Source organism: Mustela putorius, unplaced genomic scaffold (assembly GCF_011764305.1).
Source record: "Mustela putorius furo isolate JIRA1106 unplaced genomic scaffold, ASM1176430v1.1 tig00003972_pilon_pilon_pilon, whole genome shotgun sequence".
Lineage (NCBI taxonomy): Eukaryota > Metazoa > Chordata > Mammalia > Carnivora > Mustelidae > Mustela > Mustela putorius.
In genome coordinates, this window is record NW_025422115.1 from 16,142,291 (window position 1) to 16,158,166 (window position 15,876).

A 15,876-nucleotide genomic window follows, 5' to 3' on the forward strand; every position below is an offset into this window, starting at 1 on the left:
CTCTCTGCTCAGCGGGGGGCCTGCTTCCGTTCCTCTCTATCTGCCTGCCTCTGTCTACTTGTAGTCTCTGTCTGTCAAATAAAATCTTTAAAAAATATATATATATATATATTCAGAACATTCCATCCCAAAGCAACAGAATACACATTCTTCTCTAGTGCACATGGAACATTCTCCAGAACAGATCACATCCTGGGTCACAACTCAGGTCTCAACCAGTACCAAAAGACTGGGATCATTCCCTGCATATTTTCAGACCACAATGCTCTGAAGCTAGAACTCAATCACAACAGGAAATTTGTAAAGAACCCAAATACATGGAGGCTAAAGAGCATCCTACTAAAGAATGAATGATTCAACCAAGAAATTAAAGAAGAATTGAAAAAACGCACGGAAACGAATGATAACGAAAACACAACTGTTCAAAATCTGCGGGACACAGCAAAGGCAGTCCTGAGAGGAAAATATATAGCGATACAAGCCTTTCTCAAGAAACAAGAAAGGTCTCAAATACACATCCTAACCCTACACCTTAAGGAGAACAGCAAAGAAAGCCTAAACCCAGCAGGAGAAGAGAAATCACAAAGATCAGAGCAGAAATCAGTGAAATAGAAACCAAAAAAACAACAGAACAAATCAACAAAACTAGGAGCTGGTTCGTTAAAAGAATTAATAAGACTGATAAACCCCTGGCCAGACTTATCAAAAAGAAAAGAGAAAGAACCCAGATAAAATCATGAATGGAAGAGGAAAGATCACAACCAACACCAAAGAAATACAAACAATTATAAGAACATATTATGAGCAACTCTATGCCAGCAAATTTGACAATCTGGAAGAAATGGATGCATTCCTAGAGACATATAAACTACCACAACTGAACCAGGAAGAAATAGAAAACCTGAACAGACCCATATCCAGTAAGGAGATTGAAGCAGTCATCAAAAATCTCCCAACAAACAAGATCCCAGGGGCAGATGGCTTCCCAGGGGAATTCTACCAAACATTTAATGAAGAATTAATACCTATTCTCCTGAAACTGTTCCAAAAATAGAAATGGAAGGAAAACTTCCAAACTCATGTTCTGAGGCCAGCATTATCTTGATCCCAAAACCAAAGACCCCATCAAGAAAGAGAATTATAGACCAATATCCTTGATGAACACAGATGGGAAACTTCTCACCAAAATACTAACCAATGGGATCCAACAGTACATTAAAAGGATTATTCACCACGACCAAGTGGGATTTATTCTAGGGCTGCAAGGTTGGTTCAACATCTGCAAATCAATCAATGTGATACAATACATTAATAAAAGAAAGAACAAGAACCATATGATACTCTCAGTAGATGCTGAAAAAGCATTTGACAAAGTACAGCAACCTTTCTTGATCAAAACTCTTCAAAGTGTAGGGACAGAGGGTACATACCTCAATATCATCAAAGCCATCTATGAAAAACCCACAGCAAATATCATTCTCAAAGGAGAAAAACTGAGAGCTTTTCTGCTAAGGTCAGGAACACGGCAGGGATGTCCATTATCACTACTGCTATTCAACATAGTACTAGAAGTCCTAGCCTCAGCAATCAGACAACAAAAAGAAATAAAACGCATCCAAATAGGCAAAGAAGAAGTCAAACTATCACTCTTTGCAGATGATATGATACTTTATGTAGAAAACCTGAAAGACTCCACTCCTAACCTGCTAGAACTCATACAGGAATTCAGTAAAGTGTCAGGATATAAAATCAATGCATAGAAATTAGTTGCATTTCTATATACCAACAAGACAGAAGAAAGAGAAATTAAGAAATCAATCCCATTTACAACTGCTCCCAAAACCAGGAATAAACCTAAGCAAAGAGGCAAAGAATTTGTACTCAGAAAACTATAAAGTACTCAAGAAAGAAATTGAGGAAGACACAAAGAAATGCAAAAAAAGTTCCATGCTCATGGATTGGAAGAACAAATATTGTGAAAATGTTTATGCTACCTAAAACAATCTACATGTTTAATGCAATCCCTATCAAAATACTGTCCATTTTTTTCAAAGAAATGGAATGAATAATCCTAAAATTCATATGGAACCAGAAAAGACCTTGAATAGCCAGAGGAATGTTGAAAAAGAAAGCCAAAGTTGGTGGCATCAAAATTCCAGACTTCAAGCTCTATTACAAAGCTGTCAAGACAGTATGGTATTGGCACAAAAACAGACACATAGAATGAATGTGTCTGATACAGAATACAGAATACAGAGTCCAGAAATAGACCCTCAACTCTATAGTCAAGTAATCTTTGACAAAGCAGGAAAGAATGTCCAATGGAAAAAAGACAGTCTCTTCAACAAATGGTGTTGGGAAAATTGGACAGCCACATGCAGAAAAATGAAACTGGGCCATTTCCTTACACCACACACAAAAACAGCCTCCAAATGGATGAAAGACCTCGATGTGAGAAAGTTGCTATGACCTCAGCCGCAGCAACTTCTTTCTGGAAACATCGCCAAAGGCAAGGGAAGCAAGGGCAAAAGTGAACTATTGGGACTTCATTAAGATCAAAAGCTTTTGCACAGCAAAAGAAACAGTCAACAAAACCAAAAGACAACTGACAGAATGGGAGAAGATATTCGCAAACAACACATCAGATAAAGGGCTAGTATCCAAAATCTATAAAGAATTTATCAAACTCAACACCCAGAGAACAAATAATCCAATCAAGAAATGGGCAGAGGATGTGAACAGACATTTCTGAAAAGAAGACATCCAGATGGCCAACAGACACATGAAAAAGTGCTCCATATCACTTGGTATCAGGGAAATACAAATCAAAACCACAGTGAGATACCACCTCACACCAGTCAGAATGACTAAAAGTAACAAGTCAGGAAACGACAGATGCTGGTGAGGATGCGGAGAAAGGAGAATGTTGGTGGGAATGCAAGCTGGTACAGCCACTCTGGAAAACAGCATGGAGGTTCCTCAAAAAGTTGAAAATAGAGCTACCCTACAACCCAGCAATTGCACTACTGCACTACTTACCCTAAAGATACAAATGTAGGGACCCGAAGGGGAAGGTGCACCTGAATATTTATAGCAGCAATATCTACAATAACCAAACTATGAAAGGAACCTAGATGTCCATCAACAGATGAATGAATAAAGAAGATGTGGTATACATATACAGTGGAATACTAAGCAGCCATCAAAAGAAATGAAATCTTGCCTTTTGCGATGATGTGGATGGAACTAGAGGGTATTATGCTGAGAAAAATAAGTCAATCAGAGAAAGACAAGTATCACATGATTTCCCTGATATGAGGAAGTTGAGAAGCAAAGTGGGGGGTCTGGGGGGTAAGGAAGGAAAAAATGAAACAAGATGGGATCAGGAGGGAGACACACCATAAGAGACTCTTAATCTCACAAAACAAACTGAGGGTTGCCAGGGGAGGGGAGTAGGGAGAAGGTGGTTAAGTTATGGACATTGGGGAGGGTTTGTGCTATGGTGAGTACTATGAAGTGTGTAAACCTGGTGATTCACAGACCTGTATCCCCAGGCCTAATAATACATCATATGTTAATTAAAAATTAAAAAAAAAAAGAGGAATTGTTTTCTGAAGCAATGGTAATAACAGCCATCTTGCCATCACGAGACGATCTGTAAGAGGCTCAAAACTAGTATGCTCAGAATGATAAAGAGAAAAGACTTAAAAAGACAGAAAGAGGCTTGGTCTCCAATAGTATTATTAAAAAGCAGAATGTCTGACAGAAAGTACTTCTTCTGGACTTCTTTTTTTTTTTTTTTAAGATTTTATTTATTTATTTGACAGCGAGAGATCACAAGTAGGCAGAGAGGCAGGCAGAGAGAGAGGAAGGGAAGGAAGCAGGCTCCCTGCCGAGCAGAGAGCCCGATGCGGGACTCGATCCCAGGACCCTGAGATCATGACCTGAGCCGAAGGCAGCGGCTTTACCCACTGAGCCACCCAGGCGCCCCTGGACTTCTTGTTATTTGGGAAAAATAAAGCTTTATTTGTAAAATGTCAAAAATAAAATAAAATTAAATCTTTAAATAAAATAAAATAGCAACCCATTTATCCTGATTCCCACCCCTGACACTCCCTATCCCACTTCTCTAGAGCATTTATCACATTATTTACTTAATGGGTATACTGTCCATCTCTCCTTACAAGAACATAAGCTTCATGGTGTTTGTTGGTTTTGTTACTGCTTTAGCTTCAGGACTTAGAACAGTGCCTGGCAATGACTAAGCATTAAATACTTACTTACTAATAAATAAAGTTCATTATAAAAAATACTTGCTTACCAAATTGCTTTACTCTCACGCTTCTACATATCCAGAGCCTTCCAATTGTTTCAGATCAACTCAAAAGTTATCTTCAAAAAGCCTATTCTGACATCCCCAGCTGACAGAGATCTTCTACATCTGAATTTCCAGACCATTTCAGCTGTATTCTTTACTTAAAGCATGAAATAGTACAGAGAGTAGTATATAAGACATTGGAATCAACCAAATCACTGGCTATGTGACTTTGAGAAGTCATTTAATCTCTTTGAGTATCAGTATTCTCATCTATAAAGATGAAGAGGTTAAAAAGGCTATGTCCCCATTTTTCCAAAATAGATATACAAATAGCTAGTAAGAACACGAGAAGATGTTGAACATCATTAGTCATTACAGATATACAAAGCACAACCACAATAAGATACAACTTCACACCCATTAGGATGGCTATAATCCAAAAGACAAACAATAACAAGTATTGGAGAGGATGTGGAAAAACTAGAGGCAATATACACAGCTTCTGGGGAATGTAATATGCTGTAGCTGGTTTTGTAAATAATCTGGCAGTTCCTCAAAAAGTTAAACAGAATTACCATATGACCCAGCAATTCCACTCCTAAGTATACACCCAAGAGAAATGAAAACATATCCACAGAAAAACTTACAAATGTTTATAGCAGCATTATTCATAATATTCAAAAAGTGAAGCAATCCAAATGTCCATCAACTAATGGATAAACAGAATATGGTATACCCACACAATAAAATATCGTTCAGCCATAAAAGACATGAAGTTTCTGAAAAAGTCAAAACTATGGAGACAGGGAAAAGATCAAGTGTTTTAGTGGTTACGAAGAAGGCGGGATAAATAGAACACAAAGAATTTTCAGGCAGTGAAAGTATTCTTTATGATACTATAATGGTGGACAAAATACATGTCATTACACATTTGTCCAAACCCATAAATACAACACCAAGAGTAAATACAAATGCAAACTACAGACTTTGGTGCGATAGGCGCTTGTCAATGTAAGTTAAATGAATTGTAACAAAAGTACCACTCTGGTAGGGGATGTTGATAAAAGGGGAAACTATGGGGGCACCTGAGTGCCTCAGTGGGTTAAGCCTCTGCCTTCGGCTCAGGTCACGATCTCAGGGTTCTGGGATCAGGCCCCATATCAGGCTCTCTCCTTGGCGGGGAGTCTCTCTCTGCCTGCCTTTTTGCCTACTTGTGATCTCTGTCAAATAAGTAAATAAATAAACTCTTTTAAAAAGGGCAGGGAGAGCTATGCATAAGTGGAGGCAGGGAGGATATGTACTTTCCTCTCCACTTCTCTGTGACCCTAAAACTGCCCTAAAAAATTAAAAGTATTAAAGGAAAAGGTAGTGCTGATACATGCTACAACTTGAATATGGAAAACACTATGCTAAATGAAGAAGCCAGGCACAAAAGACCACATATTATATGATTCTATTAATATGAAATGCCAGAATAGGCAAATCCACAGAGGAAAAAAAAAGTAGATAAGTGGTTGCCTAGGGCTGGTGAAGGAAATAGGATGGAGAAACAAGGGAGGTCAGGAACGGGGAATGGCTGTTATGAGGTTTTATATTGGGGTTTTGAAAATGTTCTAAAGTTAATTGTGGTGATGGTTACACAAATCTGTGAATACACTAAAAACCACTGAAGTATACAAGTTAGTGGCTAAATTTTATGGTATATGAAATATATCTCAATAAAGCTACTCAAAAAAAAAAAAAACTTAATACCTAATCCAGAACTTCCAAAATGTTATGCATTCAGTTATTACTTTCATATTTGAAAGTAATAAATATTTCATATTTCATAATATTTTTCTCTAAATAAAACTTTTACTTCTATTTTAAAAGAAAATTTATAATGCTACCATAAACAAACAGTTTATATAAAAGATGGATATGGCAAATATTGGCAATGTTATTCAAATAAATTAATCTTAAGAAGAAACTCTAGAATACAGCAAAACAATGGGCAAACAGAAAATAGAGCACATAACAACAACAAAAACCAAACAAGTCAGTAAACAGGGAACAGACACCAGGATTGACTGGGCCAGAGATTTCGGAACAATCTGGAGCCAGTGATAAACTGAAGTCTCACTTGTCCTAGCCTGCCCTACGGTCCCATGAAGTCTGTGGAGACACCTGAGAGTGCTACAACTGGCAATGGGCAGATTGATTCCAATGCCAGGAAAGGCCTGCCTCTCTTCTTTACCTGAGTTTAGGTACACGGGTCCTGAAAAGGCAAAAAGTAAATGGCAGGCCCAAAATAGTAGAAGACTGCTAGTAACTAAAAAATACAGGCACATCTAATAGAAGCCAGGACAGTACATCTATGAATTGTTCTCATGTTTGCCAGTAAATTCTAGAAAAACTGGATTTGGCAATATACAATGTTCACAAAATCTATCACTCAATGTTCTGGCATTTTCTGAAATTGAAGAAAATCTGAGTATTTCCCTGAGTCTGGTACTTAAACAACTGTCAAAAACTATCCCCAAAACTATCAGTAATTATTCACATCTTTGCTGAGTGGAAAATAAATGCATTATGGTAAAATAAGTACTCTGAAGACCACCACAGACATTTTATAATTCCAAACTGTTTAATGAATTTTTCAATTTTCACACTCCCATATATACTGCCATGAATGAATCAAACAGGAAGCATTTATCTTCTCCCATGAACCTGGCATGCCTCTTTGAAAATACCAAACTACTTTTCTTTTGCAGTACTATATTAAACAAGCCTAACACAAACTGAAATCTTTAAAAATCAAATATGTCTGAGATTTGCTTCAAAACAATGAAGGGGTGTTAGCTTTTATAAGATAAGACTGTCCATGTGTACATAATTACTGAAATATAGAGACTGATACATAGCAATTAATTCTACTATTCTAATCTACGTTTTCAAAATATATAATGAATTTATCGATATGGGGGGAAAAAGGCAAAAGAAAAATTAAATTTCCTTACAACCCATAGCCCACTGACAAGTCCTTAAAACAGGCAGAGTGACATTCCTCTAGGGACTCAGCTGCCTTGATGTTACTACTTTGCTAAGGCAAAAGGCAGTCTTAACATGACCCTCCAGGTTCCTGTAAGTCTACTTTAACATATAGAAATTTATTTGGAAACTTCCTTTATCTCAACTCCTCAAGATACACGTTGGCAATCATCTCCCAAGCATATGACCGACCAATATACATCTGAAGGGTCTCCTGACTAGGGTTTTACTAAACAATAATAAAGGACTTTTTCCCAACAATAGCTAGCCCCCTCAAGGTCCTGGAAAACTTGCTTCCAAAATTCCTTAGAGACTTGCACTATCCCTAACCCCAACCCCCAGCTTTAAAGTATATAATGGGCAACTCCTCATGACCCCAGTGCAGCTCTTTCTGCCCATGGGTCCTGTCCCACACTATACTAAAACCAAATTTTTGCCCCCAGAGACATCTCAAGAAATCTTTCTTGGCTGTTGGCTTTGAATCCTAATGTCTTTCCTACATCACTTACTACTTTAAGAAATTATTTAAGGGGCGCCTGGGTGGCTCAGTGGGTTGGGCTGCTGCCTTCGGCTCGGGTCCTGGTCTCAGGGTCCTGGGATCGAGTCCTGCGTCGCCTCTCTGCTCGGCGGGGAGCCTGCTTCCTCCTCTCTCTCGCTGCCTGCCTCTCTGCCTACTTGTGATCTCTCTCTGTCAAATAAATAAATAAATAAATAATCTTAAAAAAAAAAAAAAGACAGAAAGAAAGAAAGAAATTATTTAAAAGTAGTCATTAGGACACCTGGGTGGCTAGTCTGTTAAGCGACTGCCTTCGGCTCAGGTCATGATTCTGGGGTCCTGGGATCGAGTCCCACTTTCGGCTCTCTGCTCAGCAGGGAGTCTGCTTCTCCCTTGATACTCCCCTTCTCATGCTCTCTCTCCCTCTCTCATTCTCTCTCTCAAATAAATAAATAAATAAATAGCTTTTAAATAAATTAATTAAAATAAAATAAAAAGTAGTCATTATTTTAGCAAATCTTCATAAAATCTTTAGTGTTTCATGTCCAGAGTAAATAAAGTCTTTCTATATATCATTTCCTCTTAAAAATTTTTTAAGGTAGAGTAAGATCTTTGAAATAAAAATAAGAACCTCTGAAAAAAAAAAATTTTTTTTAAGGTGGCTCCACCAGTGAACTGCAGGTCTTTTTGCTATTTATACCACATAAGATGTACTGTCGAAGCCAAACATATTTGTGAAAAAGGTTATCATCCCAGCACAAAACTGTAAACAGATATTTATTAATTACTGAGTTATTCAAGCCATTTACAGTTATCACTTCTACAATTTCAGAAATGCCAATTTCACAATGGATATCAGATTGCACCATTAGAGAGAATTCTGTTTAACTTCCCACTAAATACCACCACAACTTTCTAAAAATTTAAAGAATGTTCACAATGTGATTCCCAAATAATTTTTTTTCTCCTTTAAGACAGAATCTCAAGCCCCTTCCATCTTATCTTTAAAACATTCCTGAAAGTGGTTAAGTGAAGGTATTAATAACATTAATATCAAATCAAACTTTTGATGATTATTAAGTATCTATGAAGCCCTAAGGACATTTTTAAAGCCTATGTTTAAAACACTAATCCTTTGAATCCTAATCACCAAAATAATTTATAAATCGATTTATATAGTAACATTGATTATGCTTCCATGCATAATCCACAAGGCAGACTGACCAAAAGTGGTTAACTATAGAGAAAAAAAAAAGTACAGCACAAGGGAGAGGGGAGAAAGAAAAAGCAAGCATTTGTTGAGAGAAGACTTTGGGGGAGGAGCAGTTCTTAATTCTTCACAGACACCTCATTTACTTGCTATCAACAAACATATGAGGTGAACGATATTATCTCTATTTTACAGATGAGGAAATCAAGACTCAGAAAAATTTAGTAATCTTCCAAAGGAGTGAGGCTCGGATTCAAACTCTTACCAATTTGCCTTCAATACCATCATTATCACACTTCCTCCCACAAAGAAACTTCCCAAATAATATTAAAAATGGACTCTGAATAATTAAAATATTAATACCTTAAAAATGAAATCTTGCCATTTGCAACGACATGGATGGAACTGAAGTGTATTACACTAAGCAAAATAAATCAGTCCAAGACAAATACCGTATGATTTCACTCATATGTGGGATTAAAGAAGCAAAACAGATGAACATAGGGGAAGGGAAGGAAAAACAAAATACGATAGAGAGGAAGGCAAACCATAAAAGACTCTTTAATATAAGGAAGAAACTGAGGGTTACTGGAGGGTGGGTGGGTGGGTGGAGGGATGGGGAAACTGGGTGATGGGCACTAGGAGGACACTTGATGTAATGAGCACTGGGTGTTATATGAAACTGATGAATTACTAAATTCTACCCCTGAAACTAATACTACACTATATGTGAACTAACTTGAATTTAAAGAAAATCTCGAACTAAAAATAAAATATTAATTCCTTAGTGGATATTATTCGGATCATTTCCATATGTGGCATAAATCAATCTGCATCCAACACATTTTGAGGAAAAGTCATAGTTAGAAAAAAATAAAAGGGCCGGAACACCAATATAAATCAGAGCGGGATAATGGTCGGATTACCAACCCTAGGTCTGAAAGCATCATCCCAGATCAAGCATTACCAGCAGGTGACCCTGGGGCAAGTCGTAATGTCTCTGGAACCTCAGTTTCCCCATTCTTATGAGAATGAAATAGTTAATGTTGGTGAAATCAATGTGTAAACTGCAACGAATTATAATACATACAAAGAATTGCTATCTGTTCGTCAAGTGACTGTAATGAATAAGTTCATGGAAAATATCTTGGCACAAACAAAATGAGGGATACAGTCCACCAGCAACAGGAAGCTGCTCTCAGGCAGGCAGCCCCATCTCAGGGAGAGCCACTTGACAGCAGCAGGTGCTCAGAGAATCAGTTTTCTGTCTGCTTTCTAAAAATCCCGTCACTCACTGGCTGGGGGGAAAGGCGCGAAGGAAGTGGTGGGAAAGGAGCACTAACAGAGGCAGAAGGCTGGGTCCTATTACTCCCAGGTGCGAGGCACTGGTTCAACTCTTCACCCCTCTAGGCCCCTCTAGGCTCTCGTTAAGACGGAGAGCCCATTCCCGCCCTGCCTCCCTGGCAGAACTAAGACCCAAATCATCGAGCAGGGAAAGCGTGGTAAATCCTGCAGAGAATGAGATGATGATGGCGATCACCTGTCAGATGAAGGGCCTGTGGGAGTCCCCTCCAGGAGCCCCTTGCAGTTTGGACATTCCAGATGCCTCGACAAGCGCGCGGCCGCGCACCCCGAGAAGGGGTGAGCAGTCCCCTGCCCACCCCCCGGCCCATGGGGTGCACAGGGTCCCACGTCCCTCACACGCCAGCTGAACCCACTGGGCAGGCCGAGAGCCTGCCCACCGTCGCCCCCCAGGCCTACTGAGGGGAACCCCCGGCCCTCTTTGGCAGCCGCGGCTCCCCTCCCCCAGCACCGATCGCTGTCCCTCTCCGCCCGCACTCCCAGGTAAGGGAAAAGGGTGAAGGGGTGTAGTCGCCGCCATTTTGTCCCTTGGACCCCGCAACGCATTCCGCCGACCAGCGCCCCAGCCCAGGCCCTCCCCGGTCTGCGCTTCGCGCGCCCCTCGCGGACACTCACCCCCGGCCGCCCTGCGCAGTTCGGGGCGGCTCCGAGCGTCCCGCCGGGAAAGGGGCGGGGCGGGGAGGGGCAGTAGCGGAGGGGCGGGGCGGGGCGGCTGCCCGGTGTACCACGTGACTTCCAGCCACGGCCGCGAGGCTCCGCGCCTCTCGCCGCGGCCGCCCGCGCGCAGGCGCAGCCGAGTTCGCGCCGTCCGGCCGGGAGGCGGGAGACTGGGCGGGTGTTAGATTTCCTCGTCCCGGCGCCGCTGCTTCCCGGGATGTATTCCCCTCGGTGGGCTGCACTCGCATCGCTGCTTTTAGCCACAATCTTTGATTCAGTCCCTTTCTTCCTCCCGTTTTACCGCCAGTTAGTCCCAGAGATTGACGACCTAGAGGGCCGCCTCACAAAAATCTGTACTTGGGAAAAGGCTTTGAGCACAGCTTACCCTCCGCCGTGAAGCTTTATTCGTCCCTTGTACGCCAGCCGTGAAAGGCTCAGAGTACAAAGACCCAACAAGTGCGTTTTCTCTACTTCAAAGACAAAGTAAACACACGAACGGTGTTTAAATCACAGTTCTGAACAAACAGAAAAGAGACTCAAGGCAGACCGTAATTGTCAAATGAATATTACACATCACTTTTCATCCACCCGGGATGCTCGGACCCAACCTTTCCCTATCCCTTGCTACCCACAATATCCAGAAGTCGTGGAATCCAGTTGAATCTACCTCACAATTAAGACTATAAGCTTACGGTAGGAGAAGATGGATCAGGGAACATAATGCAATTTCATAAAAGATGGTTGGGGCTTTATTCCTCCTTTCAACTATTCCTTTTCTCCTCTCTTTTAATTCCCATAGTATTTAAATACCTCTCTGATCTTGAAATCTCCTACCCAACCCACCAAACCCCACTTCAATCTGGTTTTTTCCTCCTCTTTACAGATCTGCCTGTTCCCGCTACACTTCTCCAGTCATCCAAACAATGTCTCTACTTCCTCAACTACAACTCATGTACAGTAGTAACTCGTGTTACTGCCCTACCGCCATATGGAAACCATTCTTTCCAGAGTGATTAGGTATCTCCTAACTGCAGGTGCTGTGAACGTATTCATCATGACCTAAATTAATTTCTCTGCATTAGTTGACACTCCTTACTTCTGGAAACACTCTTTCCTTGTCTTTCGTCTTTACTCTCTTGATCTCACCTTTCCATCTCTACCTACCCCTTCTTCATCTCTTTTGAAGTCTCCTTTCTTCCATCTTTTAAGTGTTGGTATCACTCAAGGATAGGTGCAAGCTCTCTCTTTTCCCACTGGACACACTTTTTCTAGGTGATTGCTTGTCCCATAATTTCAGTTAGCATTTTTGTGCTTTATATTTCCCAGTATATACCTCCAGGCCTGATTTCTGCTCCTGAGCTCCAGATCCACATGGTTGCCTGGTTGCCTCCACTTGACCCTCTCAAAACCAACAAGACAAAAATAAAAACCACTCATTATCTTCCTTATATATGATATAAAACAGCCTTGTGAAATATAACTTACATAACATACAATTCACACACTTAAAGAGTTCAGTGGTTTTTAATACATTCGCAGAATTATGCAACCATCACTATACTCAATTTTAGAATATTTTCATCATCCCAAAAAGAAACCTCATACTCCTTAGTAGTGGCCCATTTTCCTTCAATTCCTTATTCTGGACATTTCATGTAAAGGGAATCATGCAATATTTTGTGACTGACCCCTTTCACTCAGCATAATGTTTCAAGGTACAGCCACACTGTAGCATGTATCAATACTCCAATCCTTTTTTGTGGTCAAATAATATTTCAATTTATGGACATACCACATTGGATTTATGCATTCATCACCTGAAGGACATTTAGATGATCTCGACTTTTTCCTTGTTATGAATAATGTTGCTATGAACATTTGTGTATGACTTTTTGAGTGGACATATGGTTTCATTTCTCTTGGGTATATACCTAGTAGTGGAATTGCTGGGTCATAGGGTAGCTGCGATTAACTTCTTGAAAAATTGCCAGACTAGTTACAAAACCAGCTGTACCATTTTACATTCTTGCTAGAAGTTAATAATGGTTCTAATTTCTCCACATCTTTTCCAGCCTTTGTATTGTCTGTCTTTAGGATTACAGCCATCCTAGTGGGTATCAACAATGGTTGTGATTTAGATTTTTCTTAATAACTAATGACGTTCAATAGCTATTCGTGTGCTTATTGACCATTTGTGTATGTCTCTGGAGAAACATCTCTTCACATACTTTGCCCATTTTTAAATTGGGTTACCACTCATTAACTTTTGCCACAAAATCTGTTTCTATTATTGTTCTGCCAAATATTCTGATGCCCTTCCATAAAATGCCACTTCCTCAGGCCCAGTGATGGCAGACTTGACCATGTGACTTGCTCTGGCCAATAAAATATGAGCAGAAGGGTCAATTCCAAGCAGAAGTTTAAAGAGCCAGCTTGTGGGTTTACCATATCTCTTTTCTGTCTGGCAGCAATTTATTTCAGAGAAAAGTTGTTCCATCAACTTGGGTTCCAAAGTGAGGGTGACATGGAACAAAACCAGGTTATGTAATTGCATGATTCCCCAATAGATATATAACATTTGTTTTCATAAGCCACTTAGATGCTTGGAACATTTGTTATTGCACCCTAGCCTAGCCTGTACTACTTGTCCCATGTGCTGCATGACTTGCTCTACTGTCTCTCCAGGATCCTTGACATGGCCCACAAGGCCCAAATCAGGCCTCATTTCCAGGTCATTTCCTCAACCACTCTATGTTCCAGACAAAATAAAATACATTGAGACCTGAAATTCACTTCTTTCTCTCTCTTTCCCTCCCTATCTGAGCCTTTGCTCAAGTTGTTCCTTATTACTGGAATAATAATAGCTTTCTCTGCCTAAGCATTTCCTATGTGCAAACTATATATAGAGAGAATCTCTTTTCATCTGAAAACAACCCTGAGAATTAGGTAATTTCTACCATTTTACAAATCAACAAAGACCCTAGATTTACTTTTCCGGAGGCAGACAGCTAGAAGTGGGTAGAGCTAGGATTTGAAGATCTATTTTATTTTTTTATTTGAGAGAGAGTGAGAGAGAACATGTATATGAGTTGTGGGAGAGACAGAGGGAGGGAGGAGTCTCTAAAACACTTCACGCTGAACAAGGAGCCTGATGTAGGGTTCATTGCAGGGCTCATTACCACCAGGCTCAATGCAGGTCTCGATATCATGATCCTGAGATCATGACCTGAGCTGAAATCAAGAATTGGTCCCTTAGCCAACTGAGTCACTCAGATGCTCCAAGTAGAGCTAGAATTTGAACCCAAGTCTGTTTGACTCCAAAGCCCCTCTTTGAATCATTATGCTGTAATAACATACTAGAGATAGTTAGCTCTTATTGAGCTCATACTATGTAGCAGTTATTATGCTAAAGCACTTCACATAGACTATATTTAATCCATGTAAAGAAATTACATGAAATAAAAATATAAAATAGTAGTATCCCACCACAGATCTATCTCCCATCTTAAGAAACTGACTTTCCGTTTTTTAAAGATCCTGTAAACAACAGTTGCCCTGCAAAGAAATGGATGTCTTTTCTCTCCAAATTCCTTGCATCACCCCTCATTAACTCCAAACCCACTTCCATAATCAAACCCAGGAACCCAGGACAGAATTGTAAGTTTTATTCTAGGGACAAAATAAAAAAACTTATACACTCAAAGAATTGCAATACCATCTGTATTTATATCACCAGTAATCTAGAAAACTCTATAGGAGTAGATTCTAGGAATGCTACATCAGAAAAGATAGAATAGGGACGCCTGGGTGGCTCAGTTGGTTAAGCAGCTGCCTTCGGCTCAGGTCATGATCCCAGCGTCCTGGGATCAAGTCCCGCATCGGGCTCCTTGCTCAGCAGGGAGCCTGCTTCTCCCTCTGCCTCTGCTGCCATTCTGTCTGCCTGTGCTTGCTCTCTCCCTCTCTCTCTCTGACAAATAAATAAAATCTTTAAAAAAAAAAAAAAGATAGAATATATTGATGAGCCAGGCTAAATTGGAATACAGGCGTCATTACCTGAGGTCCTGATTTTGATGTACTAAGTTGACACCTGGAAGCAGCTTTAACGGTTTACTTGGTTGATTGACTTCATTGAAGCTGAGATGCCAGAACTTCAACCACACAACGTGGAGAAATGAATGTAAAAGGTCTTATTCAATGGGATCAAGCCACAGGATAAAATATGTGCAAGCATCAAGGTGATGGGAATGTTGGACTGGATCTATTATGTGTAACTGGCTCACCCTTTTCCTGACTATGTTTCCCAGAAGGGACAAGAGGGCATTAAGGGACTGAGAAAACATTAGTGAGAGAAACATAGGTATCCTTGAAAACTCTGCAATGACTGTCCACTCTAGACTAAGAATGCCTGAAGAGACCCAATGACAAGGTCTCTAGGAATGAAATAGATGGGTAGTCTACTAAAGTATTACTTGATATATACAACTGTGAAAACTATACATCTAGTGCATGAAAACCTGACTTGAGTGGTCACAAAAGGAAGTCATAGCCTCTCATTTAGTTCCCAGATCTCAATTATGCCACATATCCAGGAAGCAGTGACTGAAGGAGAAACTGAGTCCCCTTAAGAAGGACACTGTAATGTTGTCGCAACTATATACTACAAATATTTCTCCAAGCCTTTCCCCCCAAAAAAAAACCACCTGTGATGATTAACACAACAAGAGTGCACTGAGGAAAGGGACATATCCAAATTTTTGAAAGATTATTAGATATGACTCTGAGTTTATGCATATCTTTGGGGAC

General features: G+C 40.1%; 1 protein-coding gene across 3 annotated transcripts in view; it reads right to left on the reverse strand.

Moving 5' to 3' along the window:
• SCAPER (S-phase cyclin A associated protein in the ER) overlaps positions 1-11,127 on the reverse strand; it is a 508,924-nt gene extending 497,797 nt beyond the window's left edge. For all 3 annotated transcript variants that reach the window (XM_013059415.2, XM_013059414.2, XM_013059413.2), the window contains exon 1: positions 11,032-11,127. The gene's annotated coding sequence lies outside the window, so the exon portion shown is untranslated. The remainder of the gene's footprint in view (positions 1-11,031) is intronic.
• Positions 11,128-15,876: the final 4,749 nt, after the last annotated feature.